Source organism: Leptinotarsa decemlineata, unplaced genomic scaffold (assembly GCF_025532065.1).
Source record: "Leptinotarsa decemlineata unplaced genomic scaffold, Ldec_3_MD MMD2_tig00078422_RagTag_RagTag, whole genome shotgun sequence".
Classification (NCBI taxonomy): domain Eukaryota; kingdom Metazoa; phylum Arthropoda; class Insecta; order Coleoptera; family Chrysomelidae; genus Leptinotarsa; species Leptinotarsa decemlineata.
In genome coordinates, this window is record NW_027412747.1 from 5,053,712 (window position 1) to 5,080,767 (window position 27,056).

Genomic DNA, 27,056 nt, shown 5'->3' on the forward strand with positions numbered 1-27,056 from the left:
CAATCCTCTCAGCTTACTTTTCACATGTATTAAACACTGCGCTAATGGTTTTCATTCGATCATCATGATAAATCATATGAATATATAAACTTTGAGATTCGTCTTCAATGGGATCGTGTAATCAAATCTGATTTTGCACTTGAATCGTGTTCTCATCCAGACTACAAATCATTAGCGTTTACTGTTATCAAAATGCTCAACTTCAAAACTACGTGTTTATCGTAAGTCATTGTGACGTCACGAGATATGTGCTCCTGAACTTGTCGAGAGTAGGGAGGACATCATTTCACCAGTGACTCTAATAATCAGAAGTACTGTCTCATCAGAGAGGTTGGATAGAGTCTGACATGTTCGAATTCAAAATCTAATTTCTTCATGTTTTTTCTTGGATAATATTCGTCTTACTTGGTACTGTGAACTCCACGATGAATAATAATAACAATAATAATAATGATGATGGGCAGGCAGAGATCACCTTACTTCTGCGGAGACACAGGGATAAGCCAATGCATGGGGTCTTCTTCAATAATATTGAAGACCTTGGCTTATCAAAGCGCCTGACGTTCGCTTTTCTCAGGTCGAGTGGGCTGAAGTCGGAAACTGAGGGGTTCATCATGGCTTGCCAGGATGGTGTCTTCAACACCTTAGTCTACCGCAGTCGCGTGATGGGTATAGAGGTTCCTGACACAAGGTGCAGGGCCTGCCGCGAGGCGCCCGAGACCCTAATGCACTTGCTATCAGCATGTCCAGCATATGCGGTCTCGGCCTATATCCATCGACATAATGCGGCCCTAAGAGTGCTATATTACCATCTACGGCACTCTTACGGTATTGACGAGACACCGGTGTTGCCCCACGCTCCGGGGGATATTGAATCCGTTGTGGGGAACGAGAAGTGCCGAATTTATTGGAACTATTCGTTCCCCACCCTCAGGCTGATACAAGCTAATAAGCCTGATGTAGTCCTTCTCGACCACCAGACCAAAAGATATTTGTCGTGGAGTTTTTAGCTCCTGGCGAGACGAATATCGTCAGAAAAGAGGAGGAAAAACGGATAAAATATCGAGATTTTCTCTTCGAACTCCGCAGACTCTATCCAGATCACTCTGTCAAGATGGTCGTTCTGATTATTGGAGTCCTTGGTGGAATGATGTCTTCTCTACTCTCGAATCTCAAAATCATACCGGCTTGCCGCACTAAGGCAGAAATCTTAGCCGCACAAATGCAGAAGGCTGTCATTCTTGGCTCACTGCGTTTGCTCAGGGCACACGATTCTCGGACCCAATGATCACTTACCCCACGGCGTGGGGAGTGGTCATTGGTTGATTATGCTGGCGCGCCCTCCCGAATGTATCGGGGCTTCGGGGGATAGGGCCTGACCAGCGCACACTACGGGAAAAAAAAATAATAATGATGATGGGCAGAAGGGATTTGGTGAGGCTATCCAGGTGCACTAAGAAGGGAGAGTATTATTTTCTCACCAGTTCTGGCCGTTGGTCTACAGAGGTAACCATCCGGTAGATCCCAAACACTCGGTTCTTGGTAATTGAGAAAGGGGTCCCCATAATCGACTCGCACGGCAGAGTTCAGAGGTAAGGAGGTGGAGCCAATAACGGTGACTTATCTATCGATGACAACCCTGGCAATGACAACGGACTCTTTGAGTGGATGCAAGAGCTGAGAGATAGCTGTATGCATTGATACGAGTGAGCCCGCGCAAATGGGTAGCATAGCGAGAATTCATGCTCTGTGTACAGCGTTGTCCAATCGCCTTCCGAATCAGAAGGATGAAATCCCGGCCTTGCAGTTCGGAAGATAGTGCGGCGAATAGCAGCCAATCTATGACATATCGTTCATACTTTCAATTGAAGCGTGCTGCACACCACCAAACAGCACTGCCTTGAAAGAATACGAATACTAGTAGCTGCTAAGATATCACTAGTGAGGCAAGTGGAAAGTGTCGCGGAAAACCCAGACTCCGCCAGAAATATCGCTTCTGTATCTGTATCTGTAGAGGTAGGGAGGGTGAGTGTAAACTCACAGCACATAGCCGACATGTGACCCATTGCACATCCTCTTGAGGAGTTTTCCTCCTAGGTCATCGTCCATCCTGTCCTTTCCAGGAAGGTAAATAGGTCACTAGCAGACATCTCCTTTATATTGCTAGGTGTAGGCCAAGACTCGCCGACCACACACTCTCTTTGGCAAACTTGAGGTGTCTCACGGTGGCCTCCGCGAATGTTTCGAAAGGTGCAGCGATATTAATATCATTGCGCGGCTTCTTCAACCTTCTTGGGGTTCCCTCCGTGGAGGTGCAGAAGTGAGGGAGCTTTTCTGCAGGGGCAGCCGGTTCCTTGTCTTTATTCAAGGTGCAGCATTTGGCGCCCGCCGTCAAAAGTGCCCTTGCTGTTGGAGGTGATCTGCTCACCTCCAGATCAGATCCAAGCCTCATTCCAAGCGGTAGATTAGGGTGGACAGTTCTGTTCATCCCCAGCTACCGCCTAGGTCCTAGATAGCAGTCGTCACACCACTCCCTCAGCAATCTACATTATCGATCAGTCTTACACTGTCTTACGACAGTCCTAGTCGTAAGACAGTGACCTGTAAGAAGGCCTGTAATTTATCCCCACTGTAGTCCAATATCTGTTTGGTATCAAGCTTCGAAGGGTGAATAAACGCCTTGGAGTGAGCCAATCCTGGAAGATTCTGCCAGAAGTCCATAAATCTACCAATTCAGACCGTTGGAGATTCAAGAGTTCTGGATGAAAATAGGAAATGAATCTTTGGGTGTGATTCTTTTTGCATAATGGCACAACTGAGACGTGATTGGATTTGTTTTAAAGTCATGGAACATCCTGTCTTCCTTTGAATTGCTTCCAAAATGTCCGCTTACTGATTTTTCAATAAAATTTTCAATAGCTTGTTTTGTATAAACTGTGAGTTATACAAATATGATATACTCAACCCTCCCTATGCTGTGATTCAGTACCTAATAATGGATTCGGCTGAGATTTATATAATAATAATAGAAGTTTCTTGTTCAGTATATTTCTCAGTTGGTAGAATTTCTACATAAGTTTACGGAGTCTATGAGCTGTATAGTTATGTGTAACCTAACGTAAATATTGATTCAGCATTACAGTATCATATTGGATGGAGTATTATTTTTGAATAGTCTATCAGAAACAATCCTGAGAGCGGTCAAACTGGAGTTTATGTACCACAATTTCATCAAGGACTGGTTGATCTTTCAAAGTCGAGGTGAACGCTACAAATTTCGTTTAACTGATATTCAGACGGGTAGGTCCGCAAGGCCCACAAACTGTTCTCTTCTCTTTCATAAGCTGCATCCTGTGTGTCACCAACAGAAAGCAGTGTTGTGTCATCACAGGATGTTATCTGTGGATCTATGTTTCCAATTCCTAATATATAATTCATTTATAATTGAAATGGATAGGACCAATTACTGTCTCCTGTTGGATGCCAAAAGTACTCGATAACGGATTACTCAAAGAGTCGTTAATTTTCACATTTTGATGTCTACCTGAGAGAAAATTTAAAAAAAGCTTCAATGCGACATCTTCAACTCTTATGTGTTCTAATCTTTTCAACAAATTGTCAGGATCAATGGTATCGCAATATTTTGCGAGGTCTGAAAATACCGCAATGCTTTTTTGTGCCGATTACAATTGTGTACTTTACCTCCAACGAAAAACTGTATAAGTCAAATTTTTAGACATTTTTCGAACATTTTTACGGAATTATTAATGATTGTTATTATGATGATGATTTTGAACTGAAACTGAGGAACATATTCCCAAATAGAGAATCAGGATGATAAAGAAAAACAATGGCTAGTATTTCAGGTGGAGGAAAACATAATCTGAGAAAACTTTTCGATACGGTATTGATGAAGGAATAAGCCAAAATAGAATGGTGACTTACGGCGTCCAACAAGATACTGATTTAGGTCCCATTTTATTATCCATTTATTCAAATGACTCATTACGTCTCTAATCAAACGAAAGGTTGAACATTGAGATGATATAGCTATTTTGTACAGAAACTCTTGGTGGAAGCAGTTCAAACAAATTTCTCAAAAATTGAAAATTGGTTCCAACACAACATACCGACATCCTTGAACGCGCCAGCCGTGGTCTCAAATAAACTACCACAGTTGGAAGAGGTCAACTCTGATGCAGGATGCCACAGAACGATTCAAAGAAATCAGAAGAGATACTTTGGAAGAGGATCATGGACCAATCTTTGCCAAGAATGAAAGCACGTGCTTAAAGATCTGCCGAGACATGGATAAATACCTACAACCAGAAATGAAAAAAGTTGATGCGCATAAAATGCTGCCAACGTCATCAATATGAGTGTTCGCCCGCTCACGGACATACAGGAATCCTTGTTACGAAAAAGTTTAAACTTCGCCATTGCGCCAACATCTTTACTCGCTTTCAAAATATTTAGTGCAGTGGAACCCACCAGCTCCTATATGGGTCAGACCAAAGCAAAGTAATTTAGGTGGAAAGTCAGTGAACAACTGGATCGAGGACCAGTTACAATCTGTTTTCCGTTAATCAGCTGTCGCCCCCATAAGAACGGCAACTCTCAGAAGTTGAGAAACTTGTACGAGCTAAGGACTAACGAGGTCTAACCTTTCAACGTGTGATTCCTAACACGGTTCCAACATTTCAACTTGTGATTCCTAACACGGTTCAAATATCTAACATCAGCAATGGGAATGGAGAGCTATGAACGGCCTACGGAGAGATAACACCATCAAGATCCTATCTGTGGATAAGGAAAATTCTAAGGTTGTGATAGTTACCGATGTTTTCGAACATCGAAGATCGAATATCTCCTTCACAAGGAACAATACCCGAAGATTGCTAAACACGGGCCACACGACGAACCAAAAAATACCACATTTTTTTCCTATATATTTGGATCATCATCTCTTGGATCATAGATTGTATTTTAAAATCTGTTTAAAATCTGTTTTAAAATCTGTTTTTCCGTTAATCAGCTGCCGCCCCCATACGAACGACAACTCTCAGAAGTTGAGAAACTTGTGCGAGCTAAGGACTAACGAGGTCTTACCTTTTAACGTGTGATTCCTAACACGGTTGCAGAATCATTCCAGCTTCAACCAGATAAATTCTCTCGAGAAAAATATCTGGTCGAGGCGAGAATCGAACACACGACCTTTTGTTGTCAATATAAGGATATTTCAAAGAAATCAGTTCAATATCAACATATTGTTTTGGCAATGAAAGATTTTTGATTGTTCGAACATGCCTCAAATAAAAATTCGAATTAGAATTACACGTTATTGACGATATTTTGAAAGTAACAAATCTTGAGTCATCCTGCTGTTCTATCTGATTATTTTTCCAATGGATATATAAGGACTTTTGAGGAACATCAAGATCCAAATCATCAGCGTCCTGAAGAGCATATGTATCAATTTCTTTTTACCATTTGAAATAGAGACTGGTAAAATTTTCAGTAATTCTCATCTATTTGATGGAATATGACAATTGGTTTCAATATCAGTTACTTGGGAAGTTGAATTTGTTTCTTTATTCTCTTCATTTTTATGTAAAAGCTCATGATATACTCTCTTAAATCCATCTACTGTACATATCTTTTTTCTTCTACAATTTTTCAAACCATGAAAAGGTGTCAGGCAAGAAGAACAAATTCAATTCTTTGTCGCAAATTACCATCTTTCATCAATGGAAAACGACTTGAAAACACGACATGAAAATAAACCATGAGATTGATCTTCACAGCAAATGAATTTTTTGCTAACAAATTTTGTGGTTGAAGTGATATCTTTATTTTTGCAATTTTATTTTCAGATTCGAATTTTGAAACTTGTGGAATTTGAAGTTAGCAAGCTGCATTAGCTTTGGATCCTAACCACTAATGAAATTCAATAAGTTTATTTTTCACTTGTCTTCTCAGTGATGTTCTACCCATTTCAGTTACTGAGAAGTTGGTAATGTATTCATAAATTCTTGTAATGGCAAATGAATACGTAAGTGTTCGTTCTACTTCAGTGACTGGACAATATATACAAAACTTCACTTCGTCTGAAAATGCTATCAAAATATCTAATTTAATTATATATGGAATAGACTAACGTATGTCATATATGTCAAAAAAACTTTCATCGTGAAAAAAAGTGTTTTTCACCGTAAAAATATTGTTTTGTTTTCACTGCCGAAATAATTCACAATTTATAACAATGAGAGAGACCCACAGGATTTGAAGTTTGGCCAGTTTTCATCGAAATAAGAAAAATATTTGCATTTGAAGAAATTTCCTGACAACTGTCATACTTTAAAATGAATTCGTCAAATTCAGGAGGTGAAAAAATCATTCAGTTCAACTAGTAGCTAAGTATTCTTAAAATATATCTTTTATAGAGAAAACACATATTTTGCTCATTTTAAACCGTAGTTGTATATCATTCATTTCAATGACTGCTAACGATGGCCTTTCACTTGATAACAAATTCTGTAAAATTTGTGAAAAATCCTTTAAAACAACGAAAGGTCTCGAAATTAATAATGATAGAGTTCATAAAATTTCTAATACAAAATCCTCTTTGAATGAATCAGCTTTCACACTAGCTGTCGATTCTGTTCTGTTGCCTCATTCTAATAAATATGCGTCATTCAATACTACGTTTCATGAAAAATTGTCCTCATTGAAACGATCCAGTCACATTATAGAAAGGATTCCCAAATCTGCAAGAAATTGCTCTGCCTCTGCCCTTTGCGAAATTATAGAAGAATGTTTACATACAAACTCTCCAACAAGCTGAGAAAACTTGTTAACTTTCCCTTATACTTTGTTCTCCATCCCACATTCCAAGGACTCCCGTAGATCTTCTCTCGCTTCACTTATAAAGAAAAACATCAAACTTCCTAATTCCAAGACAAATGTCATTCCATCTCAGATCGATAAAAGCAAATATAACCAAAACTTTTCTAGGCTTGTTTTGAGTAAAATAGCTGATGGTGACATTAGGTCAGCTATCAGAATCTTGAGCTCAAATGATATATTGGCCGAATACGATGAATCCACACTTTCAGTGTGGATTCAGTTCTCCGATCAAAATACTATCGATCAGATTCCTCCACACATTCTCTGGATTGGCAACTACAACACGATTTTTCAGAGTTTCCGGTGTTCTAATTTTCAGAACATGAAGTATCGGAGGCAATTAAATCTTTTCGTTCTGGTTCTGCTGGTGGTTTCGATTCTTTCCGCCCTAGTCATATGCAAGACCTCATTAGTCACAACTCTGAAAATTCAGGACAGAAACTTTTTTCTTCTGTTACAAAATTATGTAACTTCATTTTTACTGGTAGGGTTTCTCCAGAAATTTGTCCTATACTTTTTAGCGCTTCACTGTGTGCTCTTCGGAAAAAGGATGGAGGAGTAAGACCGATTACCGTCGGTATCTTTTATCGTCGATTAGTAGCTAAACTTGGTTGTATGAGGATTAAAGACGAACTAGGATCGATGTTACGTCCACTACAGTTTGGTTTCGGTACTGTAGGTGGATGTGAAGCTGTTGCTCATGCTGCTCTTAGAAATATTAATCTTCATCCAAATCCCGATTCAAAAATTTTCCTGAAAATGCGTTCAACATGATTGATAGAAACATCATGCTTCCTAAGGTTGAAGATTCGTTTCCAGGATTATATCCCTTCTTAAGTCAGTGTTATGAATCAGCTTTCTTTTTGAGTTTTGATGAACATCTGATTCTGTCTGAGAGAGGTGTTCAACAAGGTGATCCCTTAGGAACTTTTTTTTGTCTGACCATCAACGAACTCACTAGAAGCTTATCATACGAATTTAATTGTTGGTATTCAGAAGATGGCTCAATCGCTTGCGATGAAAACAGTGTTTTAAAGGATTTAGAAAAATTATTGATCATCCAAAACATATTGTTGATTACTCTTACAACCCCGAATAATATTTCCGAACACATTTCAAAATCGGCTCCTGGCATAAGAATTTTGGAAAAGTCTAAATAGAGTCTTCTGGGTGCTTCTCTCACTAAAGATTCACTTTCAGAACACCTTCGAGAAAAACGGGAATCACTCAAATTGCTGACCACCAGATTGAATGAACTTCCAAAACACGTTGCAGTTTTCCTTTTGAAAAATTGTTTGGCGATTCCAAAACTCATGTGCGCCCTCAGATGTTCCCCCACTTGGTCAAGTCAGTTAGAGCTTGATTAATTTGATAATTTACTCCGCCACACGACGGAAAATGTTACAATCATTTCAATAATGATTCATGGCTCCAAGCAACTCTTCCTGTAAACCTTGGCAGATTAGGGCTACGTTCGATTTTTTCCTTAGCTTTACCAGCTTTTCTGTCATCAGTCAATAGTGTTTCCGATCTTATCGATTCCATCCTTCCTTCCATATTTATCAATATCAGAGACGTTTTTTATTCTGAAGGTGAATCACCTTGGCATGCCGCAACTAATATTGCTCCTCCTACAGATAAAAAGAAAATACAAAGTGTATGGGACCGACCTCTTCTGAACATTATAACTGATAAACTTCTGAAATCTACGAGTGTATACGATAAGGCTCGTCTGAAAGCAGCAATGATCAAGGAATCGGGTCCTTGGCTGAATGCTTTACCAGTTGCATCTCTTGGAACACTATTGAACGATGAATCTTTCAGAATAACAGTAGAACTTAGGATGGGTTCATCTATTTGTGTTTCTCATACTTGTGTTTCCGGTAGTATAGTTGATGAGAAAGGTACACATGATTTGAGTTGCAGGAGAAATGCAGGGCGTACATCTCGACATCATCAAGTGAACGGCATATTGAAACGAGCTATGTTGTTAGCAGATGTTCCTGCAATTCTGAAACCTTCAGGTACCAGTCGAAATGATGGTAAACGACCAGATGGTATGTCTCTCATACCATGGAAATACGGTAAACCTGTGGTACGGAACTTCACTTGCGTTAATACGGTCGCCGCTTCCCATCTAACCGAAAGTTCCAAGTCTGCTGGAACTGCAGCATTGTCTGGCGAGAAATTGAAAAGAAAAAAGTACCAAAATCTTGGAAACAACTATCTGTTTCATCCAGTAGCGGTTGAAATTTTTGATGTTTATGGCCCGGAGTCTCTGTTATTCGTTCATGAACTTGGAAGGAGAATAGGCCAAGCAACGATAGGTTAGGTTAGGTTAGATTAAGTTAGGTTAGGTTAATACATACTGTAGGTTAGGGTCATACATACGTTAGGTTAGGTGTTAGGTTAGGTTAGGTTATTATTTACGGTAGGTTAGCTTCACACATACGTTAGCTTAGGTGTTAGGTTAGGCCACCTTCCCTATGCCCCGCCCCTCCCATAAGCCCCGCCCCCTTTTCGAAGCCCCGCCCCGCCCTCAACTCCCAACACTTGCGCATGCACACCCCTACCCTCAACGCGTGTGCGCGCTCACACCATTTTCCCACCACTCGCGCATTGATGTCGATACCCTCCGGTGAGCATTCTACAACATTCAGTACGACAAGTCATCTCATCGAGAGAGCAGTCCACTCCAGTATAGCGCAGTAACTTCCAGTGACCAACTCGAATTTTGAGTAAGTTAACAATGTTATTTTTTTATATCAACTTACTTTGTATTATTTTTCATTTTCAGAATGGCAACCAATACCCAGGAGACAAATAATGCTGTGGCATCCATCATGCCGGTGTCCAGTGACCAGGAGAAGGCAGCCACTTCGGGGCCGGTGACCAGCGATTAGGCAGCCACTTCGGGGCCGGTGACCAGTGACCAGGCAACCACTTCACGAGTTAGGTGCAGATCTACCAGCCCTGACTTATTCGAGGAGGAGGAGGAAGTCAGGGCTGTGAAGAAGGTTTGCAAACGACCTTCAGCGAGGCTTGGTCCTATTCCTAAGTACCGAGCTACTTGCAATAGGACTAATCCTTATGCAGGTAGTTGGTCGACCTCTCGTAAGAGGGCCTCTACACCGCCTGCAGCAGCACTGGAAACTCCGAGGGCGTCTTCTCCGGAGTTAGTCATATTGACTCCGTTGGTGGCGCCACTACCACCGCTGCCAGCCACACCGGCGGATCCCGAGGTGTTGGTGCCACAAGTGCGACAGCCTATCGGAGAGGTGAGTGAAAAGATGAATACTTTTCTACAGAGATTCAAAGAAATAAAACATGCTGCCCGATCTAGTGAGACCGCGTTGGCTAACATGAACCGCCTAAAGCAGGGTTTCTTAAAGTGGGGTCCATGGACCCCTAGGGGGTCCGTAGCACGTATACCAGGGGTCCGCAGTAGGTCAGTTAAATAATAGTCACAAAACATGAGTTAATGGAAAAAAGATTAAACTGGGCAGGGTTTCTTAGCAGCGCAGTTGTTTTATGTTTGTTTCTGATTGTTTATTTACTATCGCTTGCCAACTGGGATCGGTCACCAAGATCCCACATGTCATAATCACCCATTGTTTTTTACATCGACACGCCTTAGCTTCACGAACTTTGCCCACTTATTTGAAGGAAGTTATGTCGATATGTGTGAAAATAATCAACTTCATCATAGGGAAAGCCTTAAACCACCGTCTGTTTAAAAGACTTTGTCAAGAAATGGGATCAGAACATGAAGTACTGCTTTACTACACAGAAGTTTGTTGGCTGCCAAGGGGACAAGTGTTAAAGCGCTTGTTTGAGTTGCGAACAGAAGTGTTACTTTTTTTGAAAAATAAAACAAATACACTTTATGAATATCTCAAGAGCGAAGATTTTTACAAGGGCTAGCGTACTCAGCAGATATTTTTTCTCATTTGAACGAAATTAACCTGTCTCTTCAGGGTCCTGCAGTGACTATCGTGGATGCATCTGAACGGTTGAAAGTTTTTTTATGTAAACTGCCTCTTTGGAAAAGGAGGACAGACTCCGATAACTTCGCAAATTTTCCGATGTTAGAAGAGTGACACAAGGTGACGGAAACATGACGAAAATTTCATCAAAAATTCAAAATGAAATGTCTAAACATCTGGAGACATTACAGACGTCTTTTGAAGGCTATTTCAGCTCCGAACAACTCGACAAAGAAACATGGGTGCGAAGTCCATTTTTAATTGAAATTGACAGCATCAGCGATGAAGATCTTATCAAAGACGACTTAATTGACATCAGATCTAGAGCAGTTTTGAAGGCTGAATTTCATGCAAAAGGTCTTGGCGAGTTTTGGTGTTCATTGAGTGAAGCTTACCCTCTTCTTGTCAAGCGAGCTTTGTCCGTTCTAATACCATATGCTACTACGTATCTTTGTGAGGCCGGGTTCTCGGTTTTAGTGTCAATAAAAACAAAAAGTCGAAATCGCTTGAACGTCGCCGATGACATGCGCCTTGCTTTGTCGAAGATAACCCCACAATTTAACCTTCTTATCGAGGCCAAACAGCAACAGCCTTCTCATTAGTTTTAGAAAAAAGAATAGTGCCATTATTACTACCAACTAATAAAAGTGATTTTATAAATTGGCTTGTTTTCTTTACTTAAGATTAAGATATAGGAGTCCGTGGAATTATTTATATTGTGAAAGTGGTTCGTGACTGCAAAAAGGTTAAGAAACCCTGGCCTAAAGGGTGAAAAGGTTAAGCGACGTAGGGAATTAGAGAAAGAAATGGCCGAACTAGATCGTGATATTGCATCTCTGGAGGAAAGGTGTGAAGCGGCGACCTCTTCGATAGAGCTACACAAAAGGTTATGGACAGCTATGGACCCTTTTTTGTAGATTAAGTATAAATATAAGATGAGTTTTAGGTTCGTTAGGAATATTTAATTATGGTAGTTTTAAGTTTATATTTGTTAAGTTTATATCAAATGAAGGAACAGGAAGTGAAATGAAGGGTGTACATTGTTTTTTGGTTTGGTACACATTGAACAATGCGATGGTTGGAGCATTTTTCTTCACTTCCTCATATTATTAATAACTTTTTTCATTTCAATTCCAAGTTCTTCTAGACAAATACCTCACATCAATTTTGGTGTTTTCTAATCACTTGTAAATAATTTCATGTGAAGAAAATTTAAAACATAGACATTTTTCAAAATGAAATCGACAAGTATATTTCATTTGTATTTTATCCATTCAAATATCTCTTTCATTGAATATGTCTTATGTCACTTTGCAATTTACCCCTACTCAATCCCCACTATTCTCCCACTCCCTCTCAAAAGTATAAAAGTAGGAATCATCAGATGAAACATTCAGTTGATCAGCTAGCATCGAGATGGAACCTGATTCAACTACTGAGCCCTATAGTGTCCCGGAGCCTCAGATGCCTTACTATGCATCTATACAGGAAGGATTCGTGCACTCCACAACGGCACCTCATGGCATTCCCTTCGAATTCATGAATAATGACTACAGGGTGCAGGTTCAGCATGTCACTGGGAGTGATGAAGCTGACCTATCGGACGGAGATTATCCGGATCCCAACCAATGGGATGACGAATGGGGTGACCCACCCAGATGATGATGATGACGACGACGACGACGCTGGCGACATCAGACTTCTACCATCCCCAATCCTTATCGAGGACAGTCCTCCACCATCTCCCATCCTAATTGATGACGATGATGTCCTAAATTCCGACGACGATATGTAATCGTTTCCTTGTTTCTCCCACCCTTTCCTTTCCTTTCCTTCCACGGAGTACACACTTTTTGGTTGGTGTACACGAGGCACTGCGAGGCTGGGGCAGTATCTTCCTCCCTCTCTCTTGTTAGTTTTTTCATAATAATCACTTAGAATTTCTCATAATGATCGCTCAGAGTTCCATGAAGATCATCATCCTTAATGTTTTCGAATCTTAAACACTGTTCTACATTTACACTTTACCCCCTCCGTTTTATTTCTTCCAATATAAATATAGTATCAATCCCAGTTCTATATCATTCTTCCACAATGTCGAGTACAGGACCCATCCAAGTACATGAAATAGATTAAACAGCTGATCATTTGATTACAACCTTCGCTCAATTTCTGCAGCGAATCTATGATCTTCCTGATGATTTCGCAGAACGAGTAGAACAAAGTATTCAGGAGGACATAGATGCAGAGTTTGAGATGGCTGTTGACGATAACAATCTAGATGATTATGCGGATGATGTGATTAGTACATCATCTGATTCAGATGATTATGACGACGACGACATCATGAGTATATCATCTGATTCAGATGACTATGAGGATGATATCATTAGTATATCATTTAATTCAGATGACGATACCATAATTATTGTTTCTGATGATGATGAGGAGCGTTAGTCCATATCATTGCATGGGTTAATAAAAAAACAGCCCTTTTCAAGGCTACAATTGAAGACTGAAACAATAAAAAAAATAGCTCTTTTCAGAGCTATCATTATACTTTCAGGTTCAGGTTCATACCACTGTTAACATTATGTTAACATCATAGTCTCAAACAAAATGTTTGTATGTAAAAGTATTCATCATTATATGCATACAATGATTGACAAAATGCCAACTTCAACTTTCATTTAAAGTAGTACTCATCATATGCATAAATATTCAATGACTATCAAATTCCAAATTTCGACTTTTCAGTCAAAGTAGTAATTTATTTGTCATATAATGTATAGATATTCAAAGACTAACAAATTTCCAACTCAGACTTTTTATTAGTCAAATTATTCATTTGTCATATAATCTATGAATACTAATACAACTAACTTCTGTTTGTGTGAATAATGTAGCCCTGAAAAGGGCTGTTGTTTTATTTTGACCAATAGGTCCAGGGTTATTCTGCCACAGGTTTCACATTATTGCATATTACGCAAGCTGATACTCTCGTGAAATTCTTAAGCGGTCTTTCACATGCCTCACACCAATATTGACCCATCTCCATCATAGAGACCGTATCGTGGATGTCATCGCTAGAGGATGACAAATGAGACTTTGTCGAAACGTTGCGAAATTCATTCCCACCGAGGATGACAATACACCACACGGAATAAACCCGAAGAATCATTTCATCATATTCCTGTCCGTGAAAACCTTCGATCAAATATATATATATATATATATATATATATATATATATATATATATATATATATATATATATATTGTAAGATACCCTTAACGGTTCTTTGTAAAAAGTCCCAGATGTTTTTATATATATATATATATATATATATATATATATATATATATATATATATATCAGTAGTATGTATTTGGCCGTCAATATAGTAAGTTCGAATTGAAGCTGTGTATTATTATTTCCTATTTAAATGTATGTTTGTTTGATGTTCAAATTAATATCGAACATACATAACATTATTGGCGACGAGGATATTTGGAATTCACGTACTCATTGGAAAAATAGTGTGATTTTTTTTTATTTAGTGGAATTCACGAAATAAAAATGCCAGGTGATAGTGGAAGTCAAAAGTGTTTCGGGTTTCTCGGGACCTTGGAAACCTTCGATCCGAGCAGTTCTGATTTTTCGGTTTTTCAAGAGAGACTCCAACAATTTTTCATTGCCAACGACATAGTGGACGCTAAGCGTAAAAAGGCTATACTTCTGAACACACTATCGGAAGACTGCTATAAATTAGTGCGTAATTTATGTGTACCGAATCTTCTGGAAGCAAAATCTTTCGAAGATCTGGTTACACTGCTGAATGAACATTTGACACCTGTAAAATCCTATTTCGCAGAAAGATTAAAATTATTTTCTGCCCGTAAAAGTGAAAACGAAAGTGTCGGTGATTGGGAAGCACGTGTTAAAAGTTTAGCTTCCAAATGTAACTTCGGCACGGAACTTCAGATTATATTGCGTGATATATTTGTCATTGGAATCGCTGATAAAGATATAATGGATCGGCTATTTGAAGAAGATGCTTCAGACGTAAAGGTCACTTTGAAGTCAGTGTTGAAAATTGCGCTGTCCAAGGAATCGGCGCTGAAGGAGCATTTATTCAGAGAAAAGGTATGCATTAAACAAGAGCCCGCAGATCCCCTAAACTTTCATAGATCCCAGTCAAAAGGAAGGTCGACAAGTAACGTCAACCAACAACGTAGTGATACGGTCCAAGGAAGCAGTGGTGCGACTGGTAAGAATAATTTGAAGAATCCAAGGGTGAGTCAAAATAAACGTTTTTCAACGAAGGTATGTTGTTTCGTTTGTGGTCGCAGTAATCATAAGGCAAGTGATTGTGCTTTCAAAAATTGTAATTGCCATAAATGTGGTAAAAAAGGTCATTTGGCGCCACAATGCAAATCGACGTCAAACAAATATTTAAGCGTAACTGAATGTCAAACAGATATAGATTCAGATCAGTCAATTTTTAATTTATCAGATTTCAAATCCAATTCTGTGAATAACTGTAATTTCGATCAATCAATATTAAATTTAAGTAATTTTGATACTGATATTGACAGTAATGGAAATGTACAACCATTTTTTATTAATTTAAGAGTTGATAATATCCCAATTAGTTTTGAAGTTGACTCAGGATTTGCCCATTCTGCCATTTCCGAAAAATTATATTTAAAGCATTTTAGTAGTAAAACGCTGTTCAAAAGCGATTTGTCGCTAAGAGATTATGTAGGTGTCACATTTCAACCTATGGGATTTTTGAACTTAGAAATATTTTATGAAGGTGAAAAACATATATTAAAAACTTATGTGGTAAAAAATGGTGGTCCTCCACTCATAGGTAGAAATGGGTTGAAAATGCTGAATTTAGGTTTATGTAAGGTTAAGGAAAATCATGTTGATACAAATTCATCATTAGATTATAATATACTGAATTTTTCTGACCTTAGTTCTTCAACAGAAGTCAATTCTCTGATCAATAAATACAATGAAATTTTTGACAATAAGTTGGGAACATTCAATAAATTTAAAATTTCTTTGAAACTGAAAGAGGGAGCCATCCCAAAATTTTGTAAACCACGACCAGTTCCTTTTGCATTAAAACCGAAAGTAGAAACGGAAATTGAGAGATTAGTTAAAAATAAAGTTTTAATACCAACTGAATTCTCAGAATGGGCCACGCCCGTTGTACCAGTTTTAAAGCAAAACGGATCGGTTCGTTTGTGTGGAGATTTTAAAATTACACTGAATCCTAATTTAGTTGTTCAACATTTTCCTCTTCCAAGAGTAGAATATCTTTTTTCTCAGTTGCAAGGAGGTGACAAATTCTCAAAAATTGATCTTTCTGATGCTTATCAGCAAGTTTTATTGTCAGAAAATTCAAGAGAATTAGTCACTATTACAACTCACAAAGGTCTTTTTTCGTATACAAGACTACCCTACGGAATTTCAAGCGCCCCATTCATTTTCCAAAATATCATGGAGCAGATGTTTATTTTTCCAGGAGTTGTCTGTTTCCTCGACGATATAGTAATAACGGGAAGGACTGATAGAGAGCATCTCGATAGATTGGAAAAAGTTTTTAAACGACTTCAAGAATGCGGCTTGAAGGTAAAAAAAGAAAAATGCTTTTTCTTCAAAAATTCTGTCAAATATCTTGGTCATGTAATAGATAAAAACGGACTACATACTTTAGATGAACGTGTAGTAGCAATTAAAAAGGCAAAAATTCCTGAAACTGTAACTGAACTAAAATCTTTTTTAGGTATGTTGAATTTTTATTGTAAATTCATGAAAAATGCTTCTCAAATTTTGAAGCCACTTTATAGGTTATTGAAAAAAGGTGCAAGTTGGGAATGGAATGAAGAGTGTAATAAAAGCTTTGAAGAAGCAAAAAAGTTATTGGTCTCTTCCTCGGTTCTGGCACATTTCAATCCAGAGGAAAAAATTAAACTAAGCGTAGACGCTTCTCAATTTGCTCTAGGCGCAACAATCTCACATATTTATAAAGATAACTCTGAAAGGCCAATTGCTTTTGCTTCAAGGTTACTGACGACTAGTGAAATAAAATATTCACAAATTGAAAAAGAGGCTTTAGCTATTATTTTTGGAGTAAAGAAATTTTTTCAATATATTTACGGCCAACGGTTTGTTTTGTACACGGATCACAAACCTCTGTTAGCAATTTTTGGTGACAAAAAAGGGTTGCCGGTTTTTGCTGCGAGTAGATTGCAAAGATGGGCATATATTTTATCAGCTTTTTCCTACGACATAGTGTACGTGAAAAGTAGTGATAATGTTGCAGATTTTTTATCTAGGCTGCCCATAAATTCCTCAAAAGACGAAGAAAGTAATTGGTTATCGATTTTTCGGTTCAACAGTAACATATCGTATTTAAATTTTATTGAAGAATCGGATTTTCCTTTAGATGTAAAGTTAATAAAACAAGCAACAGCAATTGATCAGATTCTCAGTAAAATTTTGTTCTTTGTTAGAGAGGGTTGGCCTGCAAGCTGTCCATCTAATGAATTTCAACCATTTTTTCGCAGAAAAAATGAAATTTCTGTCGAACAAAATTGTTTAATGTGGGGTTCCAGGTTGATAATTCCAAAAAAATTTCAAACTTCAATTTTACAAGAATTACATAGCTCGCATATGGGTGTTGTAAAAATGAAGTCCCTTGCAAGATCTTATGTTTGGTGGCCGTCAATTGATAAACAAATTGAAGATCGGGCAAAACATTGTGATTCTTGTGCTGTTTATTCAAATAATCCGCCTAAATCATATTTGTCAACCTGGAGGTGCCCAGAACAACCGTGGACTAGGTTGCATGCCGATTTTTTCGGACCAGTATTTAATAAACAATTTTTAGTGATAGAAGATGCAACATCGAAGTGGTTAGAGTGTTTTCAAATGCGAGACATAACAGCATCTAGTACCATTAAAATATTTCGCGAAATATTCAGTAGATTTGGTTTACCTTTTCACCTTTGCACAGATAATGCAACCACCTTTATGTCTGATGAATTTCAAAATTTTTTAAGGTTGAGCGGTGTGAAACATTTAACTGGTGCTCCCTATCATCCGTCAACAAACGGGTTAGCTGAAAGTGCGGTTAAAATTTTAAAAAGAGCCATCCTGAAAGCTAAGAATGAAAATAAAAATGCAGATATAAATTTAATAATACAACGTTTTCTGTTTCATTATAGAAACACACCGCATACTACTACCGGCGAAACTCCGTCAAAAATATTATTGGGGAGGAATATGCGAAATAAATTTGACTTGTTGATGCCTTCAACAAATCTAGTAATACAAAATAAACAACTGAAACAACAACAGTATTATCGAGGAAACAGAAAAACGTATTTCAATAAAGGTGACCAGGTTTGGGTACGCGATTTCAGACCAAATAAGCAGGAATGGTGTACCGGGGTTATTGAAATTATTCGTGGTGGTAGAACTTATATAGTTAAATCAGAAGATGGAATGATCTGGAAGCGTCACATAGATCAACTTAAACAAAGAAATTCGACAAGTAAACAAAATGAAGATCATGTTGATAAAGAAACAGTATCTATCATTCCACGCTCTGATTTAGATGTAAATAATGTATATAAAGATATTAGTGTAGTAACTCGGGACGAATCGCATCAAGGTGAATTAGAAACTAATAGTGAAACTGTTATATCAGAGACTAGTGATAATACGCGAGTGTTACGACGCCGTAGTAAAATAAGTCAACCTGACAGACTTGGTTATTAAGGTATCGGGTGGTTACGACTTTTAAAGGGGGGAAATGTAAGATACCCTTAACGGTTCTTTGTAAAAAGTCCCAGATGTTTTTATATATATATATATATATATATATCAGTAGTATGTATTTGGCCGTCAATATAGTAAGTTCGAATTGAAGCTGTGTATTATTATTTCCTATTTAAATGTATGTTTGTTTGATGTTCAAATTAATATCGAACATACATAACATATATATATATATATATATATATATATATATATATATATATATATATATATATATATATATATATATTGAGTTTATTTGTATTATTTTCTCACATTTAAAAATATATGCATGCAACACAAAGTTTTCCTCTTAAATGACTAAGATTGTTACATGCGTGATTAGTTTGGTGAAAGAGCGCATGCGCTAGTTTATTTTCTTCTATAAATGGTGAGGTCTCAGTAACATCATCACCTTTCCTATCCACATTCTATTGCTATAACATATCATTCCTCAGACCTTAATAATCATTATCATGAGCTCTATGCCGCTATTGATTGCTGAAGATGGTTCACCACTTGTTGATATCGAATATTTTGAAAATATTCCAGTATTACATTTATCGAGCCAAGATTCGATCCACATTCCTATCCACATTCTATTGCTATCACATATCATTCCAAGAGGAAGGTTACTAATGCATCTTCATCGATTGTCACTGACTTTAAAGAAAAGAAAGAATCCAAAAGTGTTGTGCGACAGAAAAAACCCGCAACGAAAAGTGACAGATCGAAGAGGAAGCCAAAAGGTACTCCTAAAGAAATGGAGAGTGATTTGAAAGCTGAACTGCTATCTTCTTTCAGTCCACTCCATAGGTTTGGAGAAATGAAATGGAAAGCAAAATGCCGTCTTGTAAAGGCACAGATGACTATTGCTGAACTTGAAAAGAGTGAGCGAGCTATTAATGCTAATAATGAAACTCTTGAAGCATTAGATGCCAAGATTGCATTAGCGAAGGTTGAATTGGCTAGAATGTCTAAAGATGCTGATCAACTCCGTTCAAAAATTGGTAAAGATAAACAATTCCATCAACGTTCGAGAATGCAAGCTCAGGCTGAGCTTGAGGAGTCGACTAAACTTTATGAGACGGCATTATCAGTAAGAGATAATTGGCAAAAAGAGTTGGATACTGCATTTCAAAGTGACGGCGATTAGTTTTGGGAATGATAATGTGTTTTCAAAATCATGAGTTGAAAAATATAAGCGGGAATGGAGTATACAATTAATTTGGTTTGGTATACACAGAACGTTACGAATGGCTGGGGCAACGTTTACCGCTGCAATATTTTTCAATTCACATACTTATAATTGAAAACAATAATGAACTTTAATATTACTTCATTCATAAATACGCTATTATATACATTTAAACCATATTTGATTCATCAATCCAAGAATTTTGTTCGCTAGGAAGGCCTAACTACTTTACATATACTTTATTTTTTCTTCTCTTCAACACCTTCTCAATCAGATATACGTCAGGATTCTCGGAAACATCCTCTGATCGGTTGTTCATTCATATCTTCAAGATTATAAGTCGTTGAAGTGGTTTTATTAATTTTAACAATCTTGAAGAGCCCCGTGGTAAAATTCGCAGTGTGAGAATTTTCAAAAATATTTTTGTATTTGCTTATACGTACAATATCATTCAATTGGAATTTGGGTTTACTTTGTTTTCCTCCAATTCCATTGATACCTTTTAATTTCAATTTTGTTGTTGAATCAGCATTGATGGGTGCCATACCTATTGTACGATGAACTTTATTGTTATATCTACTAGTTATAATTGGAAGAATATCAAGCCATTTGTGGTGACCTCTCATCGAAAATTCCTTGTACAGCCATGCCTTTATTGTACGAATCACTCTTTCTGCTATAGCTGCCTTCTTTGTGCTGAATGTTGAATAATGATTGATTTTATATTCTCGCATGAGAGATGAGAAGCTTCTATTAAAAAATTCTATCCCTTGATCGCTTTGTATATGTTTGGGGGATAATTTGGCTTCCTTCAGTACATATTTCATTGCATTAGTTATTGTACTACCTGTTTTATCTTCAACTGCTACAGTCCACAGATATTTTTATTGAAAATCAATCACTACAAGTATATATCGGTATCTTTTATTACTTTTTGCATAAGGTTGTAGTTCAGCTAGATCTTTTTGCCATAGATCTGCAAAACCTTCGATGGTGGTTATTCTTCTACGAAAATTACGTCTTGCAGGTTTATGTAATTCATCAACAACTTGTCGTTTGATATCACTTATTTCATTCGTCATTCTATTTCAATATGATTAAAGAGGAAAAAAGTGATAATGTTACTGCACTGAATGATGATGTGAGAGTGATCATTACTTATAGATATATATTAATATATTATACCTTCTTCACGTAATTCTTCAATTATTGAAATTATTTCATTATCATGTCTGGTATGTCCAGCTGACTTTGAAGCTACCAATAGTCGTAGGCGAGCAACTAATTCTTTCGGTAAATTCCAGTACACATAATTCACAGGTTTAGAATTATATATTTTCTCCATTTTCACTCGTTTGAGTGCTCCACCAATTTCACTTCTACTTCTTATTGGATATTGTCGTGAGTCTAATAGAGGTTTGATAACTTCACGGAATTTTTTAGAATTTGTATTTTTAAAACCATTCTTCAGATGATATTGTTTATATGGAGCATTCGTTATTTTCAATATTTTGGAATAAACTTGACGAGTTTCTTCATTATCAACATCTTGTGGATTCTTCAAAAAGATCATATCTTACAATTCAGGACTACCTGCGCATTCATATTTTTTCACTTTATTAGCATCCCAAAATGAAATGTTTCCATCTTTGAAATGCACCACTAGACTTCCCATTTTCAGCTTTTGTGTAATAGGATCCATACGTACGCCAAATGTTCCATCATATGCTGGATTTCTAGATTTAACATTATTCAAATGTTTCATCAAAACATTTTCACCACTTTCATTCATATCAGGTGAGGTGTCAGGATCCGAGGAATTGATGTGGGATGATGATGGTGTTTCGAATAGAGTTGTTCTCATATCGTCTTGAAGTGTGCTCGTGTCACTATTCACAGATGATACACTACCAAAAGATTGTTTTCTTCCTATTGGAGTACTCATGGGATAATTTGAAGTAGATTGAACAGTTCCATGATTTGATGATAACACTGGTGATTTAGAAGTAGCGTTTGATGATAAAACATTCAATGGTTTCATTATGGGCTCATACAATCTTTCATGTGTCGTACAATTTTCAATATTATCATTCTTGATAGAGTTGAATTTCTGCCTGACAGCTTCTGTTGTCTCTACTAGTTGACGTTTCAAATTAATTTCCTTGTTTTTATTTTCAAAATCATTTTTTGTATTCATAATGCCCTTTTTTTAAATTATAGCTCAATTCGCTGATGAAGTGACCTCTACAATATTCAGTGATCGAATAAATTCCAAAACAAGATCATGGGTATATGAAACAATCGAATCCTTTGCGATATCTACCTTCATCTATTTTTCTATCCTTATCAATGACTAGAAATCCGTATTGGTCCTCCCAGTATTTAACACACATCAATTGGAATTGTTTGAATGTTACATCGGGTGAAACATGATCTGAATAAATGTGATGTAAATTCGTCTCATCTTGTTTTAACATTATAATGAAATTGGTATTGTCACGCACTAACTGTTTGGGTACCCGTGAATATGTCTGTGCTAGATAAAAACAATCAACATCCTTATGACGTCCCATACAGAAATATGATCTAATAATATCTTGCTTTTCACATATCACATCATCGAAAATGAAAACAGAATTAGGCTCAGCGTCGGAGGGTTCCACTATTTCTGCATTATTGCTGAATGTATAAAAACCTAATCCTTTTATAGGCTCCAAAACACTTCGCAAGTACTGACATTTAGGTTGATTTTTTGAATATAGATACACATTTCTAAATCTCAGTCCTTGTGGATGTGTTAATAGCGATATTATTGCATTCGTCTTTCCACAATTTGAATGAAAATCCGCACAACACGCATAATTCCTGTCCCTAAGATCGGTGGACTTTTACCATTGATACCAATTTTTGCTGGACTATCCGCACTAGGAAGTTTGGCGGGAGCCGCTGCTGGTATTACCAAGGCCGTGAATTCGGCAAAAGCCAGCAGAGCGGCTTTAATGGAAGCCAATCGTCACAATAAAACCATGGAGGCTGTAGCATTAGGCAAACGCGGAAGTTGAATATATCTCAAACCATACCGTAATGGTTTAGGACAATATTTAAAACCATACAAAGCCACAAACAAAACAAAAAACTAATTGAACCCCTACCTCAGAGGCCTCTTACTGATCTCGATCTCAGTTATTATGCACAAAAAATGAAAATTCCACATTTTCGTGGTGTTTTTATGCGTGATAGATTACCATCTTCAGGTCCAAAACAAAACGAGACAGCTATTGTTAATTTAGATGGAATCAGTGGACCAGGAACACATTGGGTGGCATTTAAAAAATGTGGGAAAAAAGTCGCATATTTCGATAGTTTTGGAGGTAGATCTCTACCATTGGAATTAACTCGATTCTTTCGAAAATGTTCGAATGTAAAAATCAAATATAACTATGATCGACAACAGAAATTTAATACAGTTCTCTATGGTCACTTGTGCTTGCAGTTTCTCTCTAAATAATTTTCCAAATAAAAATGGATTCAACACCAAAACTGGATCGGGAGGCTATCAAGGGAATGGGGTTTTCACTTAGAATGTTTTCAAAATATGGTACCTTGAAAAAAATGGATAAAGTGATGCTTGCAAATATGCCTAAGGAAGTGATATTTGCATGTGTTGCACATGAGATTGCATATGTTTGGGAAAAGTTGCCTAAGCATCAGCAAGATGACATCGATATAATGAAACATAGGTATTGTTATGAGCACCACCACGATCAAAATTCAGATTCGGATGTTAATGATGGTCCTATACCTCGAAAATCTATGTGTTGTATTCGTAAAAAGTGTAAATTGTCTCAAATGTGCTGTTGCTGTGTACAATAATAAATTGAAATGTATTTCAAAATATTCATCAGTCATGTCACGAGAGTTCGAGCTACAAGCTGTCAGGACAAGTGTCTTGAGTGCGGATTTTTTCCACCAATTGAATTGGATAGGAACAGTCGTTATGGATTAGGACTTTTGGGATTCTATGGATGCAATACAATCAATAATATAACTGAAGCTAATAACTTAGTTAGTTTTAAAATCAGTAATGACAACTCATCGATACCCCAAAACTTGACAATTGAAATTCCATGTAGTGCTTACGAAATAGAAGAGATCAATGCCGTCATACAGAAACATATCATATTCAGATTGTTTCATGATAATGAACCAAATGATGTCGTTGCAGATGATATTTTCCATCTACACGCCAATAATAATACATTCAAATGTGAAATGCGATCCAAATATGAAATTGATCTGACACATCCAAATTCTATAGCAGAAATGATGGGGTTCGCTAATGGAATATTTTCACCAAATCAGATACACGAATCATCATTTCCAATAAACATTACAACTGTGAGACTTATCCGCTTAGATTGCAATATAATATCTGGTTCATATATAAATGGTGAAGAATCCCACATTCTTTTCTCATTCGATATTGATGTTGAACCTGGCTACAATCTTACTAAAGAACCACACAGTATTATATATATGCTTGTCAGTCCAGAAGGTCGTCAATTGATTCACAACATTACAGTGCGTATTTTAGATGGAAAAAATAACCTTATCGATTTTGGAAGTGGAGAAGAGATTTTCATCATTTTGGAATTGAAGAAAATCGAATAACTGTTATTATGGGTTTCATTTATAATAGACAAAATCGCATTGAACAATCCCAAACGAGTTGCACTATCAAAAAGAAAGGTGTGCATAAAAAAAAGCTCATTCCACAAGTGTATGCTGAACAGTTAGCACATAACGCTCTGTCTGTGAGTGATCTTAAATTTTTGAAATCGATTGGATTGAAAGTGAGAAAATAACAATGGTGCTCGAAACAAACAGTGAAAAGTTGAATATATTCAATGAACCAGTGCTCGATCATTCTCTCATAAGTTTACATGAGCACACATATAAGCCCTATGGATCACCGCTATTCAGGAATTCGGATGAAATCAGAATTGCAATCAATAATTAAGATGTTATACTAGATATTGCCGAGAGCTTCATTCACATAGAAGGTAAATTCACTCCCAAAGATGTAGCGAAAACATGCTATCTCTCGAATAATGCAATTGCATTTCTCTTTGATGAAATTCGTTATGAAATGGGTGGTGAACAACTGGCTGTTGTTAGAAAACCTGAGATAACATTTACAATGAAAACCATGATATCATTTGGACAATCTCATGCTAACACATTATTGACATCTGGTTGGGGACTTTCACAATTGAAGCAAGATATCTTGGATACAAACAGTCATGTTTTTAGTGGAAAACTACCATTGAAATATTTGATGGGTTTTGCTGAAGATTACAACAAAAGTATCTTGAATGCCAAACAGGAATTGATTTTGATTATCGCTCGATCATTCAAAAACTCATATATAGGTGAAGTTGATGCTGATTTGGAAATAAATAAAATCGAATGGAAAATAAGACATATTGTACCAGATGATAAACACAAGCTCAAACTTTTGAGTAGAATAAACAAAAGCGGTCTGAATGCCAAAATCAAGTTGGTCTTTTGCTCTAGTATTTCAACCTCCTGTACAATCAAATTAATAATTTTATTCAAATCTACTTTTGAAACGGACATGATGAAAATATGTATGAGAATATAAACAATTTCCAACAGACAAATACATTCACCTTCTTCCTTCTAATACGAACTGAATAACACTCTACCAATTGCTAACTGCTGCAGATATAGTCGTCTACTGATTTCATAGTGTGTCAGGCATTTCTTTTATATTAAACAATGCGAGTCACCCCACCATGAAATCGTGAAAGGTTCACATTGCTAGTTGCTACCCACTAGAGATGCCTGACGTCACAGCCAAGCCTACCTTCCAACTGGATGCGATAACAGATGTCGATATACGAACAGGCAGTGGTCGTTGCGCTCTCGTAGAGGGTAGACGTTAGGCATACGGTCCTCGGCTGCCGTGGTGTCACCATCGATAGCGGGGCTAGAGCGATGCGTTACGTCACAACCTTCATCGCTTCGGGAGAGGTGAGGGCGGACCGATGAATACGCATTACTCAGCCACACGTCGTGGAGTGAACATCTTGCTCTCTTACCGTTGGACGGATGATGCTGTGACGTCACACCACTACTAACTTGGTGGGCTCACACCGATGGAACATTCATTACTTGAAGGATCTTCGAAGTATGCAGACGTATGTCTGTACATAGACAAGCACACGATGAAACCCTGTACCGTGCATTCTCTCACACACACACACACACAAACCAATCAAATGTAATTACGTCACTATGTCACACACACACACCCAAAAATCACATATGAAAAAAAAATTCTGAACGATCCCTGCATCAGACCCTTCAAGGTCACATCGCCTTGATGTTACTAATCAACAACAAAAAAAAGCAATTTATACGTCATAGTGGTGGTGGGAGGCCCAGAACCGGCTGTAATCTGCTACTGAAACCCTTCCTCACTTGGAAGGAATGATCGCAGCTTGAGAAATGGTTCTTATGAAGATTATGTGAAACATGTTTTTCCTTACGAATTAGTAGATAGTTGTTCTGAAAATCTAGAAATGAAAATTGGATTGGATAATTTAGATAACACTTGCTACATGAATAGCATTTTACAAGTGTTGTTCATGACGAAGAATTTCAAGAACGAAGTTTTAATGATGAACAAGAACGGGAATGTTTTCTACTTATTCATCAAACTCAAACACCTGTTCATGCAGCTGCAGTTTCGTAAGAAGGTATCATCTTTCCCTCCAATCGATTTCCTGGAGTCTTTGAAGTCCACTAGATACTCGTTAGGACAACAAGAGGATTGTACCGAATTCTTGGGGTTCCTGTTGAATACTCTTCGTGAGCAAAACAATAGCAAAATCAATACTCCTGACCGCTTTGGACTGAATGATTCCGTACTGCCCATCTCGTCTTGTGTTTGTAAATCTTTTGCTGGTAAAATCCTCACTTGTTTACTTTGTGATAAATGTTCAAGAAGTACCGAAAACTTATTTGAATCCCTGGAACTTCATCTAGCTTTTCCTAATATGACTAATAACCAGTCCGTGCAAAGCCTATTGTTGAATCA

The 27,056-nt window shown here is 37.3% G+C and overlaps 1 long non-coding RNA gene across 1 annotated transcript; it reads left to right on the forward strand.

The window, feature by feature from the left end:
* Positions 1-6,461: 6,461 nt before the first annotated feature.
* LOC141487276 (uncharacterized) lies at positions 6,462-10,369 on the forward strand. Its single transcript, XR_012468301.1, has 2 exons — positions 6,462-9,644; positions 9,704-10,369. It is a non-coding gene; the product is annotated as an uncharacterized lncRNA (long non-coding RNA).
* The last annotated feature ends 16,687 nt before the right edge of the window (positions 10,370-27,056 follow it).